General features: G+C 40.6%; 1 pseudogene; it reads left to right on the top strand.

Annotated features, from left to right (window-relative positions):
* LOC142164130 (uncharacterized) overlaps positions 1–19746 on the top strand; it is a 36165-nt pseudogene that overhangs the window by 12600 nt on the left and 3819 nt on the right.

Here is a 19746-nt window from a genome sequence, read left to right on the forward strand (position 1 = left end):
TAGGGAAGACAGTGAGCACATCGTGTATCAAGCTTTTGAAATTGTGGTCGCTAACCAGTTTGAAGAGAGGGCCCCACTACCTCAACCTTGTTTGTCTAATGCTCCAATTATGGTTACCACCCAAATGATCAAATATGTGTACAAGCCCAGAAAGGGGGTCGGAGCATCTCTGCAGGGCATTACTAAGCCCATTTCCCCGGTCGTCAATGAGAAGTCTTTTGGGTTGGGTTTCCGAGCTACAGAGGATAACAGAACATGGGCTGACAAACTCAAAGAAAATGGGTGGGTCCTGTCACAACCCATCCCAGATCTCGCTTGGTCATTTGTCAAATAAAAGTATGTGAAGGAAGAAGAAGAGGCCTTCACGACTGAAGAAATTGATGATATCTACGAAGCTTTGAAATAAATGCTATATGAATCCAACATGGTCCAGTCAGGGGAAGGCACGAGCTGTGCTGAGGTACAGTATATGGTCCCATATTTCAAGCTCCAGAACTAGGAGGTTACCCCGTTCCCCGTCAGGCGGGAATCCCGGTAGTTCAGTCTTGCTATCTTTTTTGCATTACGGGTTATTTCAGGGTGTAATCTGAATGTTTTTTGTCTTTAAATTCTGATGTAAACCTTTCTATCTTTCAATTCAATGAAATGAAATCAATATTTCATCGTTCATAGGTGTCTCTATTTCTCTTTCTAATTTTGCTATTTTTCTTATCTTTTTCTTTTTCAATTCTAATAATGTGGACTTTAATAACATAGCATGCTTGCGGACTTCATGCTCAGATTTTAAAATACTGTCTAATTTTGAAATAATGAATCAAGAGTCAAAATATGATGAAGATGAGGCTTTTAGGAAAATAAATCGAGAATCGGAAATTTTTTAGAAAAAGCCTAAGCCAAACTTAAATGAAATTGAGCAAGTTAATTTGGGTAATTCAGAAGTGATCCGAGAAACCATGATAAGCATTCACGTAGATGAGAGAACTAGAGATGCCTTGATCCAACTTTTGTTTGAATTCCAAGACGTATTTGCATGGTCTTATGATGATATGCCAAGTTTCAATGTTGATTTGGTAGTGCATAAACTGCCTACCTATCTCAGTTATTCGCCCGTCAAACAGAAGTAGAGAAAGTTCAAAATTGATATTAGTGATAAGATCAAGGAAGAAGTCACCAAAATATTGAAAGCTGGTGTGATCCGAGTTGTCCAATACACCACATGGTTGGCTAACATGGTACCAGTGCCAAAGGACAACTTTCCATTGCCAAATATCCACATTCTTGTTGACAATTATGCTAAACATGAGATACAGTCTTTCGTGGATTGTTATACTGGGTATCACTAGGTTATGATGGACGAAAAGATGTAGAAAAGACTATTTTTACCACACCTTGGGGTTTGGTCTGAAAAACGCTAGAGCAACCTATATGAGTGCTGTGACTGCCATCTTCCATGACATGATGCATCCGGAGATTGAGGTATATGTGTATGATGTGATCATTAAATCTAGGATGCAAGAAGACCATGTGCGAGATCTGAGGAAGTTCTTTGAGCGTCTGCGCAGCTACGACTTGAAATTAAACCCAGCTAAATGTGCATTCGGAGTTTCGTCTGGGAAACTCCCGGGGTTTATAGTTAGTCAGAGGGGTATCGAATTAGATCCGACAAAGATAATGTCTATTCGGGATTTGCGACCTCCGAAGAGCAAGAAAGAGGTCATGAGTCTGCTAGGGAGATTGAATTATATCAGCAGATTCATCGCTCAGCTTACCACCACTTGTGAGCCCATATTCAAGCTATTGAAGAAAGAAGTATCAATTAAATGGATAGATGAGTGTCAATAAGCTTTTGATAAAATCAAGGAATATCTGTCAAATCCGCCGGTGGTGGTTCTTCCCGAATCAAGAAGACCTTTGTTCTTATATTTGACAGTCCTGGAAAATTCTTTCGGCTGTGTCCTGGGGCAACACGATGTAATCAGGAAAAGAGAATAAGCCATATATTATCTGAGCAAGAAGTTCACCAGATATGAAGCCAAGTACACTCTATTGGAAAGAACTTGTTGCGCCCTAACATGGGTCGCCCAAAAGCTGAGACACTACTTGTTGGTTGACACAACATATCTCATAACCAGAATGGATCCTTTGAAGTATATATTCCAGAAGCCAATGCCCACTGGAAGGTTGGCAAAATGGCAGATCCTACTTACCGAGTTTGACATTGTCTATGTCACTCGCACGGTGATAAAACGCAAGCCTTGGCAGATCATCTAGATGAGAATCCGGTCGATGATGAATACCAACTCCTAAGCACTTACTTTCCAGATGAGGAAGTAAACTCGGTTGAAGTGATTTCGGAGAACATCAATGCCTCGAAAATGTTCTTTGATGGGGCTGTAAATGCAAAAGGCGTAGGGATTAGGGCAATTCTAATCTCGCCCATAGGTCAACACATCTGTCCACGTCTCGACTTCGGTTCTTTTTCACAAACAACACGGCTAAGTATGAAGCCTGCATCATGGGCATGAATATGACGGTTGATTTGGATGTACAAGATCTATTAATCATGGGCGATTCTGATTTAATTATTCGACAAGCCCAAAATTGAATGAGAAACTCAGGACATCAAGCTTATCCCCTACAAGAAACATGTGGAAGATCTCAGTAAATGGTTCAAATCTGTTGAGTTCAAGTATATTCCTCGATTTCGCAATGAGCTAGCAGATGCACTAGCTACTTTGGCCTCAATGCTGCCGTACCTGGGTAATGTTCATATTGACCCGCTGGAAATTCAGGTTCGAGAAATGCATGGTTATTGTAATACAATTAAAATGGAGCCATATGGTGAGACATGGTATCATGATATCAAAAGGTTCTTGAAAACAAAAGAATATCCCAAGCATGCCAGTGGAGATCAAAAGAGAACTATCAGAAGGCTTGCAAGCAATTTCTTTTTGAATGGAGAGATCCTGTACAAAAGAACTCCAGATATGAATTTGTTGAGGTGCATAGATTCTCGAGAAGCTAAAAGGATCGTGAACGAAGTGCATTCGAGAGTATATGGGCCTCACATGAACAGGTATGTCATTGCAAAGAAAATCCTCCAGGCAAGTTATTATTGGATGACCATGGAAAAAGATTATTTTAGTTTTGTCCGGAAATGCCATCAGTGTCATATACACAATGACTTGATTCATTCACCGCCTTCAGAGTTACATCCTATGTCAGCATCTTGGCCGTTTGTTACTTGGGGCATGGATGTTATTGGGCCAATCGAGCCGAAAGCTTCAAAGGGGCACAGATTCATCTTGGGTACCATTGATTATTTCACAAAGTGGGTTGAAGCAGTCACTTTCAAAGTCGTCACTAAGAAAGTTGTGGTAGACTTCGTGCAATCTAACATTATTTGTCGTTTTATATCCCTAAAACTATCATTACAGATAATGCTGCAAATTTGAACAACCACTTGATGAGGGAGGCATGCGAGCAATTTAAAATTATGCATCGTAATTCTATCCCCTATCGGCCCAAAGCTAATGATGCCGTTGAAGATGCAAAAAAGAACATTAAAAAGATTCTCAAGAAAATGGTTCTGGTTCCAAACAGTGGCATGAAAAGTTGCCTTTTGCACTATTGGGATATCGCACAATCGTGCGCACATCAGTTGGGGCCACTCCTTACTTATTGGTTTATGGCACTGAAGCTGTAATATCTGCAGAAGTCGAGATTCCCTCTCTTCGGATCATTGTTGAAGCCGAGATCGATGATGATGAATGGATCAAAACCCGACTGGAACAATTGACGATGATTGATGAAAAACGATTAGCTGCAGTTTGCCACGGACAATTTTACCAACAAAGAATGGCCCGTACCAATAACAAGAAAGTGCAGCCCAGGAAATTGAAAGTGGGGCAACTCGTTCTGAGACATATTCTCCCGCATCATGAAGAAGCTAAGGGAAAATTTTTTCCAAATTGAAAAGGTCCATACATTGTAACAAGAGTGTTGCCAAAGTGAGCGCTATATTTCGGAAACATCAAAGGAAATGTCCCCGAGACAGCTATCAATGCAGACACGGTCAAAAGATATTATGTTTGACCCTTTACACAACTTTAACATTCTCTGTTTGGGATGACAAAGGTTTTCTTTCTCGCTACCCAAACACTATCAACACTTGGCAAAACCTTTGAGCCGGTTCCCTTTCTTTGATTACCCTCTTTGGAACCTGAAAGTTATTAGTGAAAAAAAAGAGGAAAGAAGAAAACAAAAGAAAAAGAAAAAAAAAAGAAAAAAAAAACAAAGTTCATGTAATTAAACAACGTTCAACCTGATTCTGAAAGGATACATAGGAAGCCTCTCTCTGGGGTTCGGTCACACCAAAACAAAAATCCACATTTCCCCAAAAGTAAAAAGTAGGGTAGATATTACAATGGTTCGGCGATAGTTTCGCCTTAAAGGTTCCAACGTTGTAATTCAATCCCAATTAGTTTTACCCAAATCCTTTTAAGTCCTTCCGATCAATCATCAGGAATGTTTGAAAATTAGGGGATACAGTGCAACTGAAATAAGTGAAATAAAATGAGGGTAAAAACCCTCATGGACACCATAAGGCGATGGTGAGTAGAGAAATTAAAAATGAGAGAGTCTTGTTAGTAAAAACTTGCAAAGGGCCCTATAAGGCGATGATAAGAAGAGAAATGAGAGAGGTCAACTGGTGAAAACCCGCAAAGGGCGCTACTGATTGCAAAGAGGATCCTCACAGTCATTGGCATCAACACAGTCCTGGGCAGGGTTTCTCGGTTTCAAGGTGAAAGTTGTGATGAATTTCTAAGAGTCGGATGGTTTACACAGATCAGGCATCCAGTCCAAAAGGCATGTCATGTTCATTGAAGTCCGCATGTACTCCAAATAAGTCCGTCTTTCTATTCCTCGAAAGGGACACCTTTTGTTTAAACTCATTCTCCATTCCATTGCTTGTTTTTTCTTTGAATCCCTTTCGGTCTAACTCTTGTTCCAAAAACTAAGATAAAAAAGATATGAAAAGACTAATTGACAAGGCTCTCGTTCGATACAAGCTGATATGTTCAAAAGGCACCCAGCCTCTGCAAGAGTATCAAGTCGGCCCCGACTGGCCATGGTGGCTGGTGTTTTGAAATCGAAAATTCTAGAGAGAAGGAAATCAAATTAAAGTGCATGTAAGGGAAAAATGGAGTTGAAAAGATTAAGTCCCACGCGACTAGCCGTCATGGCAAAATTCCGAAAAGCCAAAGGATATCCGGGGCCAAAAATGTAATCGGTATTCAGGAAACAAACAGTTGTCGTTGAAATCATCAAATTAAGATGGGTTGAGATCAAGTGACTGACACACTCAAGGCTACAAAACCAACCACCGTTTCAAACTAACAATTGTTCTTTGTTGAAAAACAAGAAACAGGTGAATCAAAGACAACCTTGCAAAAAGCAGGTGCAACCAAAAAGGAAACCGCGCAGGGACTAAAAACAGCTCTGCAATAGCAAAACTCCAAAAAGGGAAGTCTTCTCAAAATTCTTTCTTGCTCATTCTCTAAATAAAATGAAAAAAAACAAAAAGAAAGAAAATTGAAAATCATGGTAGTATAGGATACACCAATCCCTAGCTGTATTTTCCAACGTATGGTACACCATCCCCTAGTTGATGATATTTCTAGACTAGGGTACACCATTCCCTAGTCTCATTACCAATATATGGTACACCAATCCCTAGTTGTGTTCTCCAACATAGGGTACACCAATTTCTAGTTGAGTTGATCTTAAAATGCAGGGTACACCACTCCCTAATATCTTTATTGATAGAGCTGAAACGCATGGTACACCACTCCCTGATATCTTTTCTAGACATAGGGTACATCATTCCCTAGTCTCCATACCAGTATTAGGGTACACCAATCCCTAGTTGTGTATTCCAACATGGGGTACATCACTCCCTAGTTGATGATATTTTAGAAATAGGGTACACCACTCCCCAATATCCTTACCAGTATTAGGGTACACCAATCCCTAGCTATGTTTTCTAACATAGGGTACACCAATCCCTAGTTGTGTATTCCAACATAGGGTACATCACTCCCTAGATGATGATATTTTAGACATAGGGTACACCACTCTCTAGTATCCTTACTAGTATTAGGGTACACCAATCCCTAGCTATGTTTTCTAACATAGGGTACACCACTCCCTAGTTAATGATATTTTAGACATAGGGTAAACCACTCCCTAGTCTCCTTACCAGTATAGCGTACACCAATCTGTAGCTGTGTTTTCCAACGTAGGGTACACCACTCCCTAGTTGACGATATTTTAGACATAGGATACACCACTCCCTAGTCTTATTACCAGTATAGGATACACCAATCCCTAGCTGTTGTTTTCTAATATAGGGTACACCACTCTCTAGTTGAGTCGAGTTGAAATGCAGGGTACACCACTCCCTGATATCTTTCTTAGACATAGAGTACACCACTCCCTATTCTCCTTACCAGTATAGAGTACACCAATCCCTAGGTGTATTTTCCAACATAGGGTACAACACTCTCTAGTTGATTGAGCTTAAATACAGGGTACTCCACTCCATGATGTCATTATCAATTGATCTTAAATGGAGGGTACACCACTCTCTGATATCCTTTCTAGTATAGGGTACACCAATCCCTACCCGTGTTTTCAAATGTAGGGTACACCACTCCCTAGTTGATTTGATCTTAAATGCAGGGTACACCTCCATGATATCATTGTTAATATAGGGTACACCATTCCTTAGCCGCATTCTCCCAACATAAGGTAGACTAATCCTTAGTTGAGGCACCAGGGTACACCATTCCCAAAGAATCATATTTTCCCAGGGTACACTAATCTCGACCTTTTATTACTTTCAATAATGAAGTAGTATAGAGTTTTTGTTACAAATAACTCACGAAAGTTTCCTAGTAAAAATTGGGGCAGAAAAATTTCGTTTGTTTGTTTATTTGTTTGGTGTTTGAGAAGGTTTTACCTCGATTCACAAAGTTCTAGATGACCAAAAGAAAAAGTTTCAATCCAGAATAAAAAAAATAAAAAGAAAAGAAGTAAATCCAAAATACAGAAGTAGATGGAAAAAATGTGGACTGCTCAAGGCATGACTAAAGTCACAAGCATTGCATGTCTCGTTTTGGTCAGAAGAAGCCATAGAACAATGAACTAGCACCTGCAGCTAGCAAGCATCAAGGTTCAGATCAGAGTCTACGTGAAGAACAAGTCAAGACTCAAGATCAAGTTTCAAAAGACTTATAGATAGGAATCTTGTAACTCATAGCTGATAGGCTTGTTTAGTTTCTTTTGATTTTGATTTTGGTGTAATAAGGAGTTTAGCAAGCAACAGTAGCAGCAACAACAGTGAAATCACAACTCTTCGGTAGTCACAGCTAATAAACTTTTCAGAACTACACTGACCTGATTCCTTTACAGCCAAGGATATGTAGGCAACCTCAGAAGCAAGGTTCGGTCAAACTCTTTCAAAATGCTTCCCATGGAGTATTAAATGCACTAAAATTATTCATATTTTCTCACTTTATCTTTGTCCAAAAACCCTTCATGTTCTTGAGCAAAGAGGGGCAGCTGTGAGCACGTAATATTTGCCTGATATAAAATTGCTCCTAAAATATTTCAAAATAGCTTTTAATTATTTTGATAGAATTTTAGGCGTTTTTCTATATTTTAGTTAATTTATTTGCATTCGTATTTTTATCTCTTTTTCACATATTTAGAAGTAATTTAAACCACAAAATGTCAAAAATATTTATGTTTTCATGTTATCACATTTTAGATCTTAATTGCATTTAGTTGCATGATTTAGTTGCATTTCTAAAATATATATAAAAAAAACACATGTAATCTTTCTTACTTTTGTTTTACATCTTAGGTTCATCTAATTAGTGAAATTGGTAATCCATAAATATTCAGTTTAATTAGATAATTCTTGTAGGGTTAGTTTTGAAAATTAGTGTTAAATTAGGATGTTCTGATTAAATGGGTATTTTTGAAAGTAAAACAAAAGAGAGGGGAAGGAAGTGTTGGCTGACCATTTATTCAAAACGAATTGGGCCAAACACATGGAGACGACCCAATTGCCAGCCAAAATCTGCCCCAACCTAGTCTGATAGCTAGGTCCGGTCTCCCCTTTAATTTATACGATGTCGTTTTGGCGTGTTTAATCTGAGCCCTTCATCGTGCCACATACAACGACCCTGAACTGATCACCCTTCCCTCTTATAATTGTCCGAACCAACCCCCCGAACCCTAGAGACCATCTCATTTCTTCATCTCCCTCACTCTCTCTCACCATCCACCCAGAGCCGCCACCGAAAATCGCCCACGGCGGAGGCACCACCTCAAACTTTCACCATACAAAATCCTCCCCCTCATATTTCACAATCTCTAGCTATTTTCTCCTAAAAATCCTTCAAACTTCACAAATAATACATCTGGAAATGACCGAGCCTTGGGTCGCCTCTTTGAATCTTTTTTCCTTTTCTTCAGATACAAGTTGATTGATGTCTCTATCCGACTCTCATGAGTGTTTGCTCTAGCTAGATCCATCAGGGCTTCATAAGTTCGAGACGGGTCAGTTGGAGCAAAGACGTATGGCGGCTGGATTTGGTTTCACGCGCCAAATAGAGTTCTGTCCTGATTGGTTGCTTTGAATGGTATAATCTTTTCCCTATTTTATTTCTTATGTTTCTATAATTGGTTGCATCTCATCATGTTTTTTTGTTTGTTTGTTTAATCAAATTATTCTCATTAATTGCCCTATGATGGTTTGTTTAGATAGGTTTTAGAATTAATTGTGTTCTATAACTTCTGAGATTATTTTTTCTTTTAGGTTTAGAATTACTAGAATTGGGAGTAGTGTTTGGTTTGTAGACTAGTTGGATTTTGGTTCATCATTGGGCTTGAAGGAAGAATGAGGTGCAAGCTCAAGTCTGTTAAACAGACCTAGCCCAATCTAGACCCATTTGAGAGGTTATAGTAGTAGAATTTCAATTCACAGAGCTGAAGGGGGGCATTTGGTAATTAAAAATTAAGTGAATCTTAGTCTGAAACTGCCTAAGAAGGTTCTAGAGATAGATAAGGGACTATTTAGCAATAAAACAATAGAATTTAGGTCAAAAAATGGACTTAAGGTTTAAATACAGAAAAGAAAAGGGGATGGAAAGAATGAGGAATAATCTGAAAAGGACAACTATACAAAATTTGTTACAAAAGATGCCTTTTTCCCACATTGGGGGGGGGGGGGGGACAGATTCTGTGGATTTACTCTCTCATTTGCTATAAAAAGACCCTCCCACAGATTTAGGCGGACTCCATCTATATTTTCAGAGAATTTACTCATTCCTCTTCTTCACTCACACACATTCACCTCAATACACTCTACTCTTATCTCGACTCCTCTCAAAAACACACGCAATTGTCATCTGAAAACAATTGCTGCATATTTTTTGGACTCTAGAAAGTTGTTTGGTTAGAAGTTTGTTGTTGTTTCACTGCCGAATCTGCTGATTTATGATTCTTTGAGCTTAAATCTGTTTGTGTGCCTTTATTTTGCTAATTCAGCTTGTTTCAAGTCTAGGTACACATCTATAAACTTGTACAATTTTGAATTTAGCATAATCAAATTTTCCTGCTTCTTCTGTGAATTTCAGATGTGCTATTGTGTTTATGTGATGTTCTGTTTTGTGAAATGTTCTAAAATGTTTAAGTGATTTGAATCGAAATCTGCTCGACCTTATCATTCTATTACTGCTCATCAATTTCTCTAAAGCATATGTTATCTCTGTTAGATTCTGTTTTGGCATTCACATATCCTAGACTGTTTTGAGCATGAATTTCAATTCAAATATGTTTATAAGGCTATGTTAAGTAGAGCCTGGTAGCAGAAATCATGACAAGCAAGGGCCACTGATGCAATGGATATGGCTGTGGCTCATGGATTTAACCACTAGTTGGCCAAATATGTAAATCACAAGACAAAAATAGGAGCATCAGAAATGTGTGAAATCACTACAATATTTCGCTCATAGAAACACAGTTTGTTATGTTTAGACTGTAATATGAATTTCTGGGTAAGATTATATCTTATCATGTAATTATAATAGTAATAATGTTTGAAATCAACATTGGTTAATTTAGAATATGGATGCAAGTATGAATTTGAGCAGAATATATTTTTTAGCTATACTTTGAATTTGAGCAGAATGTATGTTATTACCTAATGCAATTAAAGTGGCTACGGCAGTAAACACCGAAATTTGCCTAGTGTAGGTCAGACAATGTGTACAAATTATGATGTTGATCATGATAGTTAAGCATTCCTGTTGTATATAATGTGTTCTGAAGTTAGTGGAAGTCCATCCAAACATCTGAATAATAGTTAATTTCTGGGGAATTAGTGAATATAATTGCAACTCGAATTGTGACCTTACATAAGGCCTGACTTTGGGCTTGGGGTATAAATCCAACACTACCGTCCATCATGCCGACATGGGCCTGTCACCTGGGCCCATTCACCCCTTTTATTTGATTCACCATGATTTCATTAAGGCAAAAAGAGAATTACGTAACTTTTATGATCAATTTCCTTTTATTATTAACTGATTATCTTTCGTCAAATCGAGTATCCATTAAATGAGCCAGCCTTAGAAATCAACTAATAATTCCAATATAATTTAGCTAATTATATATCTTATCTACCACCATTCGTTCCATAATCATGGACCTCCATATTAATCTCAAACAAGCTCTAGGAAAATTAATAGATTTTTTGAATACTCCTAGAATGCTTTAGGCACGCTTTAAATCTACTATCGTGGTTATCTATACGTTCGCGTGGCATAATTATAATTCCCAAAAATAAATCAAAGTACGCATTCGCGCAACTTTAGCTAAACAATCTTAATAATAATAAAGTATTATTAATTGTATACATGTACGCGTGACATGGTTTTGACACCCAAAAATAAAACGAATTTACACACACGTGATCCATTTCAAAGGATAAATCCATAACGCCATAATTAAAAGCGGTAAAGGGTAAAATGCACATAGGTTTTAAAAAGTATGCAATTAAATAATTAATTAAGCCAGGTATGATTAAAATGACCGTGCTAAAACTACGGAATTCGGGAATGCCTAATACCTTTTTCCGGATTAACAGAATTTCTTACTCGATCTTCTATGTTTTGCGGACTTTAATAGAGTCAATTTCCTTGATTTGGGATTTTAAAAATGAACCGGTGAGTTGGGACACCAAAATAAATATTTCAAGTGGCGACTCTAATTAAATAAATAATCTCATTTTGAATAATATCACTTTAATTGGAAAAACTCCTTATCTTCGGAAAAAGGAGGTGTGACACTCACAAGCTCAAGCGGTCTATCACACGCGAACGACACGACGTACTCAAAAAAAGTATCATCTTCGATGTCGGATGCCGACGGTTTGACTTTTCCTCATAATGATGCCCTCGTTATTACTTTATGCATTTTAGATACCGAAATAAAACGCATCATGGTGGACGATGGAAGTGGAGCATGCATTATCCCCGAGTCCTCACTCAAATGAGACTCGAGGACAAGATAGTGTTGCGCTGCATCACGCAAACCAGTTTTAATAATGCAGTTGAACAGACGTCTGGGAAAATTACACTCCATGTCTTGGCCGGCGGCGTGACTCTAGAGACGACATTCCACATCATGGACCAGGCCAGCGCATACAACGCCATTGTAGGACGACCAAGGATACACCCCATAAGAGCCGTCCACTCCAAACTATACCAAGTATTTAAATTCTCAATACCATGGGGAATATTCAGCATACGCAGAGAACAACGCACATCCCTAGAATGCTACCGCATTTCCTTAGATAGCACGATAACCCAACAGAAAAAAGACAAGCAAAAAGAGGCATAGCAATCAATAGGGTTGAGGTCGACACAAGAAGAGACCGGGGACGTCATCACGGATCCCGACACGGTCGAGGCTGCAGATTCGACCATAGAAGACCTCAACCCCATTAAATTGGACCTCAACGACCATAGCAAGAAGGCTTATATCGGCTGCAAACTCTGGGAACTAGGTAAATTCAGTCAATTCTTAATAGCTAATGCAGATTTGCTTGCTTTCACCATGCAGATATTCCGGGAATCCCAAAGGAAATTACCACACACAAATTAAATGTCGACCCATTCCACCCCCCAATAAGACAAGTCAAGCATAAATTCAACTCCACCATCAATGATGCAGTCCGCGAAGAGGTGGAAAAATTGTTAAAGAACGGTTCCATCAGGAAGTCAAAGTACCCCAAGCAGATCGCCAACGTAGTGACGGTCAAAAAGAAAAATGAGAAATGATGGATGTGCGTGGATTTCACATACTTGAACAAAGCATGTCCGAAGGATTTATTCCCATTACCCCATATCGACCAACTCATCGACGCAACAGCCAGGTATGAACTATTGAGTTTCTTGGACGCTTACTCAGGCTATAACCAAATTTTTATGGATGAAGAAGATCAGGAGAAGACCACGTTCATCACCCACCAAGGAACGTATTGCGATAGGGTCATGCCGTTTGGACTGAAGAACGCGGGGGCTACTTATCAAAGATTGGTAACAAAGATGTTCAAAGACCAGTTCGGTAAGAGCATGGAGGTATATATAGAAGACATGTTGGTCAAGTACGAAAGGGCAGAGAATCACATCGATCATTTAAAAGAAACTTTTAACATACTCTGACGGTACAGAATGAAGCTGAACCCGGAGAAATGCGCGTTTGGCATAGCCTCGGGAAAGTTCTTGGATTTTCTGGTGTCACAACGAGGTATTGAGGTCAACCCATACCAAATCAAATCTATTAAGGGGATACCGGAACTCTTAACCACCAAAACGCAAGTCCAAAGGTTGATTGGTCGAATCGCCGCCCTATCAAGGTTCATCTCGCGGTCGTCGGACATATGCCACAAATATTTTGGCATACTCAATAAGGACAACGACCTCGAATGGACTCTCGAGTGCGTCCAGGCCCTGTAAGAACTGAAGGCATACCTATCATCACTGCCCCTGCTTTCAAAACCCGAACCGACAGAGCAACTCCTCATCTATCTAGCCGTCTCCGAGGTAGTGGTAAGCGCAGTCTTGATCCGCGAAAACAAAGGTATGCAATCTCCCATATATTACATTAGTAAAACATTCGTTGACGTCGAGACGAGGTACCCGCACCTCAAAAAATTGGCTCTAGCCTTAGTCGTAGCTTCACGAAAGCTTAGACCCTATTTCCAAAGCCACCCCATCTCAGACGTCACAACCTTTCCCCTTAGGAGAATTTTTCATAAACCCGAGCTATCGGGAAGGCTAGCCAAATGGGCCATCGAGCTAAGCGAGTATAATATTACATACCAGCTGTGAACGGCGATAAAATCACAAATGTTCGTCGACTTCAGTGCAAAAATAATGCCTGAAGTCGAAAGGGAAGCTATCCAAGCTTCCCTTCAAACACAAGACCTTTGGGTCCTATACACCGATGGAGCATCCAACGTATCAGGGTTCGGACTAGGACTTGTACTCGAGGTCCCTACAGGCGAAGTAATTTGCTAGTCCATAACGTGCCCGGATATGACTAATAATGTGGTTGAGTATGAGGTCATAATTTCAGGGTTGAGGATAGCACTCAAGTATGGGGCAAAACAGTTGAAACTCCATTGTGACTCCCAACTCGTAGTCAACCAAGTCATAGGGACTTTCAAAATCAAGAACCAAAGGTTGCAAAAATACTAGACCAAAATCTGCAAGCTATTGCCTGGGTTCGACGAATGCCAGCTCGATTAGATCCCACGAGCGCAGAATGTTGAAGCAGATAGCCTCGCCAAACTAGCCGTAGCTACCAAAAGCATCACAACCGGAGATAAAAGCGTAGTCCATCTTCTCAACTTATCACTAGACCAAATCGAGGTAAAAACCATAAACTTAACTTAGGACTAGCGCAATCGTATTATCACATATTTTCAGGACGACACACTCACAAGAGACAAAATAAAAGCCAAGAAACTAAGAATGCAGGCGGCCAGATACAATCTCCTCCATAGCGACCTATACAAGAGGACATACAACGACCCTCTAATGAAATGTTTGGGCCCGAACCAAACCCAGCGCATCCTCAAAGAAGTCCATGAAGCCCATTGCGGTACTCACTCCGGCAATCAAGCACTTGTTAGATGCCTCATACGAGCGGGATACTATTGGCCCACCATGAAAAAGGACGCCGCATACTTCATAAGAAAATATGAACAGTGCCAAAAGTACGCCCCAATGATTCACCAAGAAGGCGAACACCTTCACTCAGTCACCTCCCCTTGGTCGTTCATCAAATGGGGAATGGACATCGTAGGCTACCTCCCAGCAGGGCGAGGTAATGTATGATTCCTTTTGGGTTTAACTGACTATTTTTCTAAATGGGTGGAAGTAGGAGTATTCGCCCAAATATGGGAACATGAGGTAATCACCTTTATATGGAGAAACATCATCTGTCGATTCGGCCTACCCAAGGAAATTAGTTGTAACAACGGACCCTAGTTCACAGGAAAGACAATCGCCGAGTACTTCCAAAAATTGCATATCAAGAGGATATTCTCAACCCTATATCACCCACGGGTAACGGGCTCCTCCAATAAGTCCATACTAAACATCATGAATAAAAAGCGCGAAGACGCCAAGGGACTATGGCCTGAAATAATACTAGAAGTATTATGGGCCTACCGAACAACTCTGAAGATGAGCACAAGAGAGACGCCCTACTCTTTGGTCTATGGGACTGAGTCAGTAGTACCGGTCGAGGTTGGAGAACGCAACCTAAGGTACTCCCACGAAAGTGGCATGAGTAACGATGAGAGCTGTCACGACCCAAATCCATGTGACTGGAACCCGGCATACTACCCGACCCGAGTGAACCAACCCATATGTCAAGACCAATTATAATTGCGGAAGCCAATTGAAAATATTATACATTTTCAAATCAAGTCATAACATATTTTTCATTTCCAAAATCATACATAAAACCTTTTATAAAAATGATATAATCAAATTAAATTATTATTCCTTTATGCATGACGTCCACAATCCTATTTTTACAATCCCACAACTATCTATGGAGCCTCTATACCAAAGAATAGAACCAACACTTGGAGTAATTCCAACAAAATAAAATAAGAAATAACACATTATCTATCATGAAATAAAAGTGGTGCTTCATAATACATCGGAAAGAGAGTCACCCTAGCTCTGACCGCATGCCACACATCATATATCATCCTGAAATATGTAAAGTAAGCGGGACCCTGGAGGGGGCCTATAAGGGATGAGTACACCACGGTGGTACTCAATAAGTGTCATAGACTCTCTATAACTTAAGTTCTTGGGACAAACTTTATAAAAATAATGCATCAATATTGGAAATAAAACGATAAGAAATTTTATCAATTCATGATCCTTGTCATTTTATGTGATGACCCAAAATGTCATCTTATGTTTTAGAACTCGAATCTGTGCTTTTAAGCCTTAAAAATCTTATTTTTACCCTCCTCGATTTGCATGCGCAGTCCGTGCAGGTTTCCGGAAAGCTTTTATGTTTAAAACTAATAAATATAAGAATTTTTGCCTTAAAAGTTAATTTTAGTTGACTTCGATCAATATTTTTGGTAAACGGGCCCGGACCCGTGCTTTGACGGTCTTGGTAGGTCCGTATAAAATTATGGGATCTGGGCGTATGCCCGGAATCGAATTCGGAGGTCCCTAGCTTGAGTTATGAATTTTTGATAAAAATTAAATGTTTGGAAATTATTTGTTTTTAATAATTGACTGATATTTGGCATTGTTAGTATCGGGTCTGAATTTTGGTTTCGGAGCCCGGTACAGGTTCATTATGATATTTAAGACTTATCTGTGAAATTTGGTGAGAAACAGAGTTGATTTGACGTGATTCGGACGTCCAGTTGAGAAAATAGAAATTTTAAAGTGTTATTGAGAATTTCATTTGATTTGGTGCTAAACTCGTAGTTCTAGGTATTGTTTTGGCGATTTGATCATGCGAGCAAGTCCGTATGATATTTTTAGACTTGCGTGCATGCTTGGTTTGGAGCCCCGAGAGCTCGGGTGCCATTCGGGCGATGCGCGAGTTGAGTTCAAACCTCAACAAGGTTGTTGGTGCACCAAATCTGGTGTGCCCGAACCTGTGAGCCTTTGGTCGCAAGTGCGAGCGATAGCCTCGCAGGTGCGACCCAGGCTTGGACTTCATTTTTCCGCAGATGCGGACTTCTCTCCGCAGGAGCGGGACCGCAGAAGCGGAACCCTATCCGTAGGTGCTGCCCCAGTTGGCCCAGTCCTTTTCCGCATAAGCACACGTCCTGTCCGCACGTGCGGATGCGCAGGTGCGACCAAAGCACCGCGGGTGCGAAGGTCGCTGGGCAGTGAGTTCATTTAATTCGGACTCCAGCCATTTTTCTTCTAGTTTCAAAAGGATAGGAGGCCTAGGGCGATTTTTCAAGGACATTTTCTTTCCCAAAACATAGGTAAGTGTTCCTCAACTTGTTTCTTTCAATATTTTACTTCATTTTACAAGAATTCAACCTAAAATCTAGAGTGTTCATGATAGAATTAGGGGGTAGGGTAGAAACTAGGGATTTCGTGAATTTGGGGATTTAGACCTCGATTTGAGGTCGGATTCAAAAACCAATTACATATTCGAGCTCGGGGATGAATGGGTAAATTAATTTTGGTCTGAACCTCTGGTTTTGACCAAACGTGCCCGGGGTCAATTTTTGACTTTTTGGAGAAAAAATTGGGAAATCTGTAATTATTCATGAAAGTTGATTCCTTTAGCAATGCTTGATATTATTGAGTCATTTTTGAATAGATACGAGTGGTTTGGAGTTGAATCCCAAAGGAAAGGCTGTGATTGAGTATTTAGTGGCCTTCAGAGCGAGGTATGTGTCGTGTCTAACTTTGGCTTGAGGGAATAGGTATTATGTGTTCATTTGCTACGTGTTTGGTTGTTAAATACGATGTGTAGGTGAGGTGACGAGCATCTATGCGTCGTTGTCGAGTCATAACATGCGAGTGAAATTTTATTCTTGTCTATTTTGTAGCCTTAAATTCTACTATCCATGCTTATCGGGTTATTTGAAATGATAGGTGACTCATATCTGGTTTCACTGAGATTTGGTAACTTTCAAATATTGATTCAAGGTTGAGATTACATTGTGCTATTGATTATGGGTAAAATACTGATTTCTTTGTGATACTCTTATCTATCCATTGTTATTGATTTTGTGATTGGTGAGGAGGGGTGTAAAGCACAAAGGGTGATGCCGTGCATGCATTATTTATATTGTGAGGTTGAGAGTAAAAGCACGAAGGGTGATTCCATGATGTTCTATTTATTTATTTGGTGAGGTTGAGAGTAAAAGCACGAAGGGTGATGCCGTGCCGTTCTATTTATTTATTTGGTGAGGTTGAGAGTAAAAGCACGAAGGGTGATGCCATGCCGTTCTATTTATTTATTTGGTGAGGTTGAGAGTAAAAGCACGAAGGGTGATGCCGTGCCGTTCTATTTATTTATTTGGTGAGGTTGAGAGTAAAAGCACGAAGGGTGATGCCGTGCAGTTTTCCTTTGTTATTTTAATTGCTCAATTCGTTTAAGGATTTTCTGTTTAATTCTGTCTTTTATTATTCTCACTCTTTATGTTGTATTCCCCTACTGTATGTCCCATTCCCATTATTTCTGCGTTATTGCTTTATTTACTGTTGTTGCCACTAGCATGATTATACTGTTCAGGTTATATGTGGGTGTCTTGTCCTAGCCTCGTCACTACTTTGCTGAGGTTAGGCTCGACACTTACCAGTACATGGGGTCGGTTGTACTGATGCTGCACTCTGCACTTTCTGTGCAGATTTGGATACCGGCTCAGGTTGATCGAGATTTGCTACTGGTCCGTTGTATGGAGACTCAAGGTAGATCTGTCGGCGTTCACAGACCTTGAAGTCCCCGACTATCTTTTATGTCCTACTGTTTTCTTTTATTCAAACAGTTGTATTTCTTTCAAACTATTACTTATAGTAAATTCTAGAATGCTCGTGAATTGTGACTCTAGATCCGGGTGGTAGTAATTAATACAGTTTTATGATATTCCAAACTTATTATATTTCATCTTAGTTAATTATTTTTATTTACTGAATGGAAATAAGGAATTGGTTTAACAATTTTCTAATGTTGGCTTGCCTAGCAAGTGAAATATTAGGCGCCACCACGGTCCCGTCGGTGGGAAAGTTCGCGTCGTGACAGTTGGTATCGTAGCACTAGGTTGCTTAGGTCTCACGATTCACGAGAAAGCTTAGTAGAGTATGGAGGATCGGCATGGAGACGTCTGTGCTTATCTTTCAGAGGCTATGAAGTTTAGGAACAAGTTTCACTTATATTCTTCTCTGTCGTGTGATTTTACTTTCTAAATACTGATTGAACTCTTCTACTCTTATTCTCTCGCAGATGGAGAGAACACGTACCACTTCCTCAGCTGAGCAGCAGCCAGAGCCTCCAGTGGAAGCTCCTACGCGGGGCAGAGGCCGAGGCCGTGCCAAAGGCCGAGGTAGGGGCAGGGCTCAGCCTAGAGCCCGAGCAGCAGCCCCAGAAGTGGAGCCTTAGAAAGAGCTTGACGAGGAGGTTCCATCCCAGATTGTTCGTGCCGGACCAGCTTAGGTTTCAGAGGGGTTCATTGCTACCCTAGTACTTCAGGACGCTTTGGTCCGTTTGGTGAGCCTTATGGAGAGCGTGGCCCAGACTGGCGTATTTCCCATGGCACCAACAGTCTCTCAGTCTGGGGGAGGAGCCCAGACTCCCACCACTCCCGCTCAGAAGCAGATAGCTCCCCAGTATCAGGCTCTAGCAGCTCAGCCAGTCGGATTAGTTCAGCCGATTATTGCGGTACCGGTCGGAGATGGGCCAGCTATGTCTTTCGAGGCTTTATGGAGATTGGACAAGTTTATCAAGCTCTTTCCTGTTCACTTCAGTGGTGCTCCTTCAGAGGATCCCCAGGAGTATCTTGACAGGTGTCACGAGGTTTTACGGAACATGGGTATAGTGGAGACCAATGGGGTCGATTTTGCTGCATTTCAGATGACTGGTTCCGCCAAGAAATGGTGGAGAGATTACTTGTTGACCAGACCAGCTGGGTCGCCTGCTCTTACTTGGGACCAGTTATCTCAGCTCTTCACAAATAAGTTTCTTCCTATCACATTGAGAGAGGAGCGTCGCCGTCAGTTTGAGCGTCTCCAGCAGGGCAGTATGACTGTTACTCAGTATGAGACCCGTTTTGTGGATTTGGCCCGTCATGCTATTATTCTGCTTCCCACCGAGAGAGAGAGGGTGAGGAGGTTTATTGATGGACTTTCTCAGCCTATCAGATTGAAGATGGCTAAGGAGACGGGGAGTGAGACATCTTTTCAGGCGGCTGCTAATGTCACCAGACGAGTCGAACTGGTTCTTACTCAGGGAGGTCAGGGGTCTGACAAGAGACCTCGTCATTCCGGTGAGTTCAGCGGTGCCTCACCTAGAGGCAGGAGTACTTTTGGTAGAGGCCATCCTCCCAGGCCATTTCATTCAGCGCTCCAGGCATCCCACGGTGCCTCAGGTGTTCGC

This window comes from Nicotiana tabacum, chromosome 9 (genome assembly GCF_000715075.1).
Source record: "Nicotiana tabacum cultivar K326 chromosome 9, ASM71507v2, whole genome shotgun sequence".
Taxonomy (NCBI): domain Eukaryota; kingdom Viridiplantae; phylum Streptophyta; class Magnoliopsida; order Solanales; family Solanaceae; genus Nicotiana; species Nicotiana tabacum.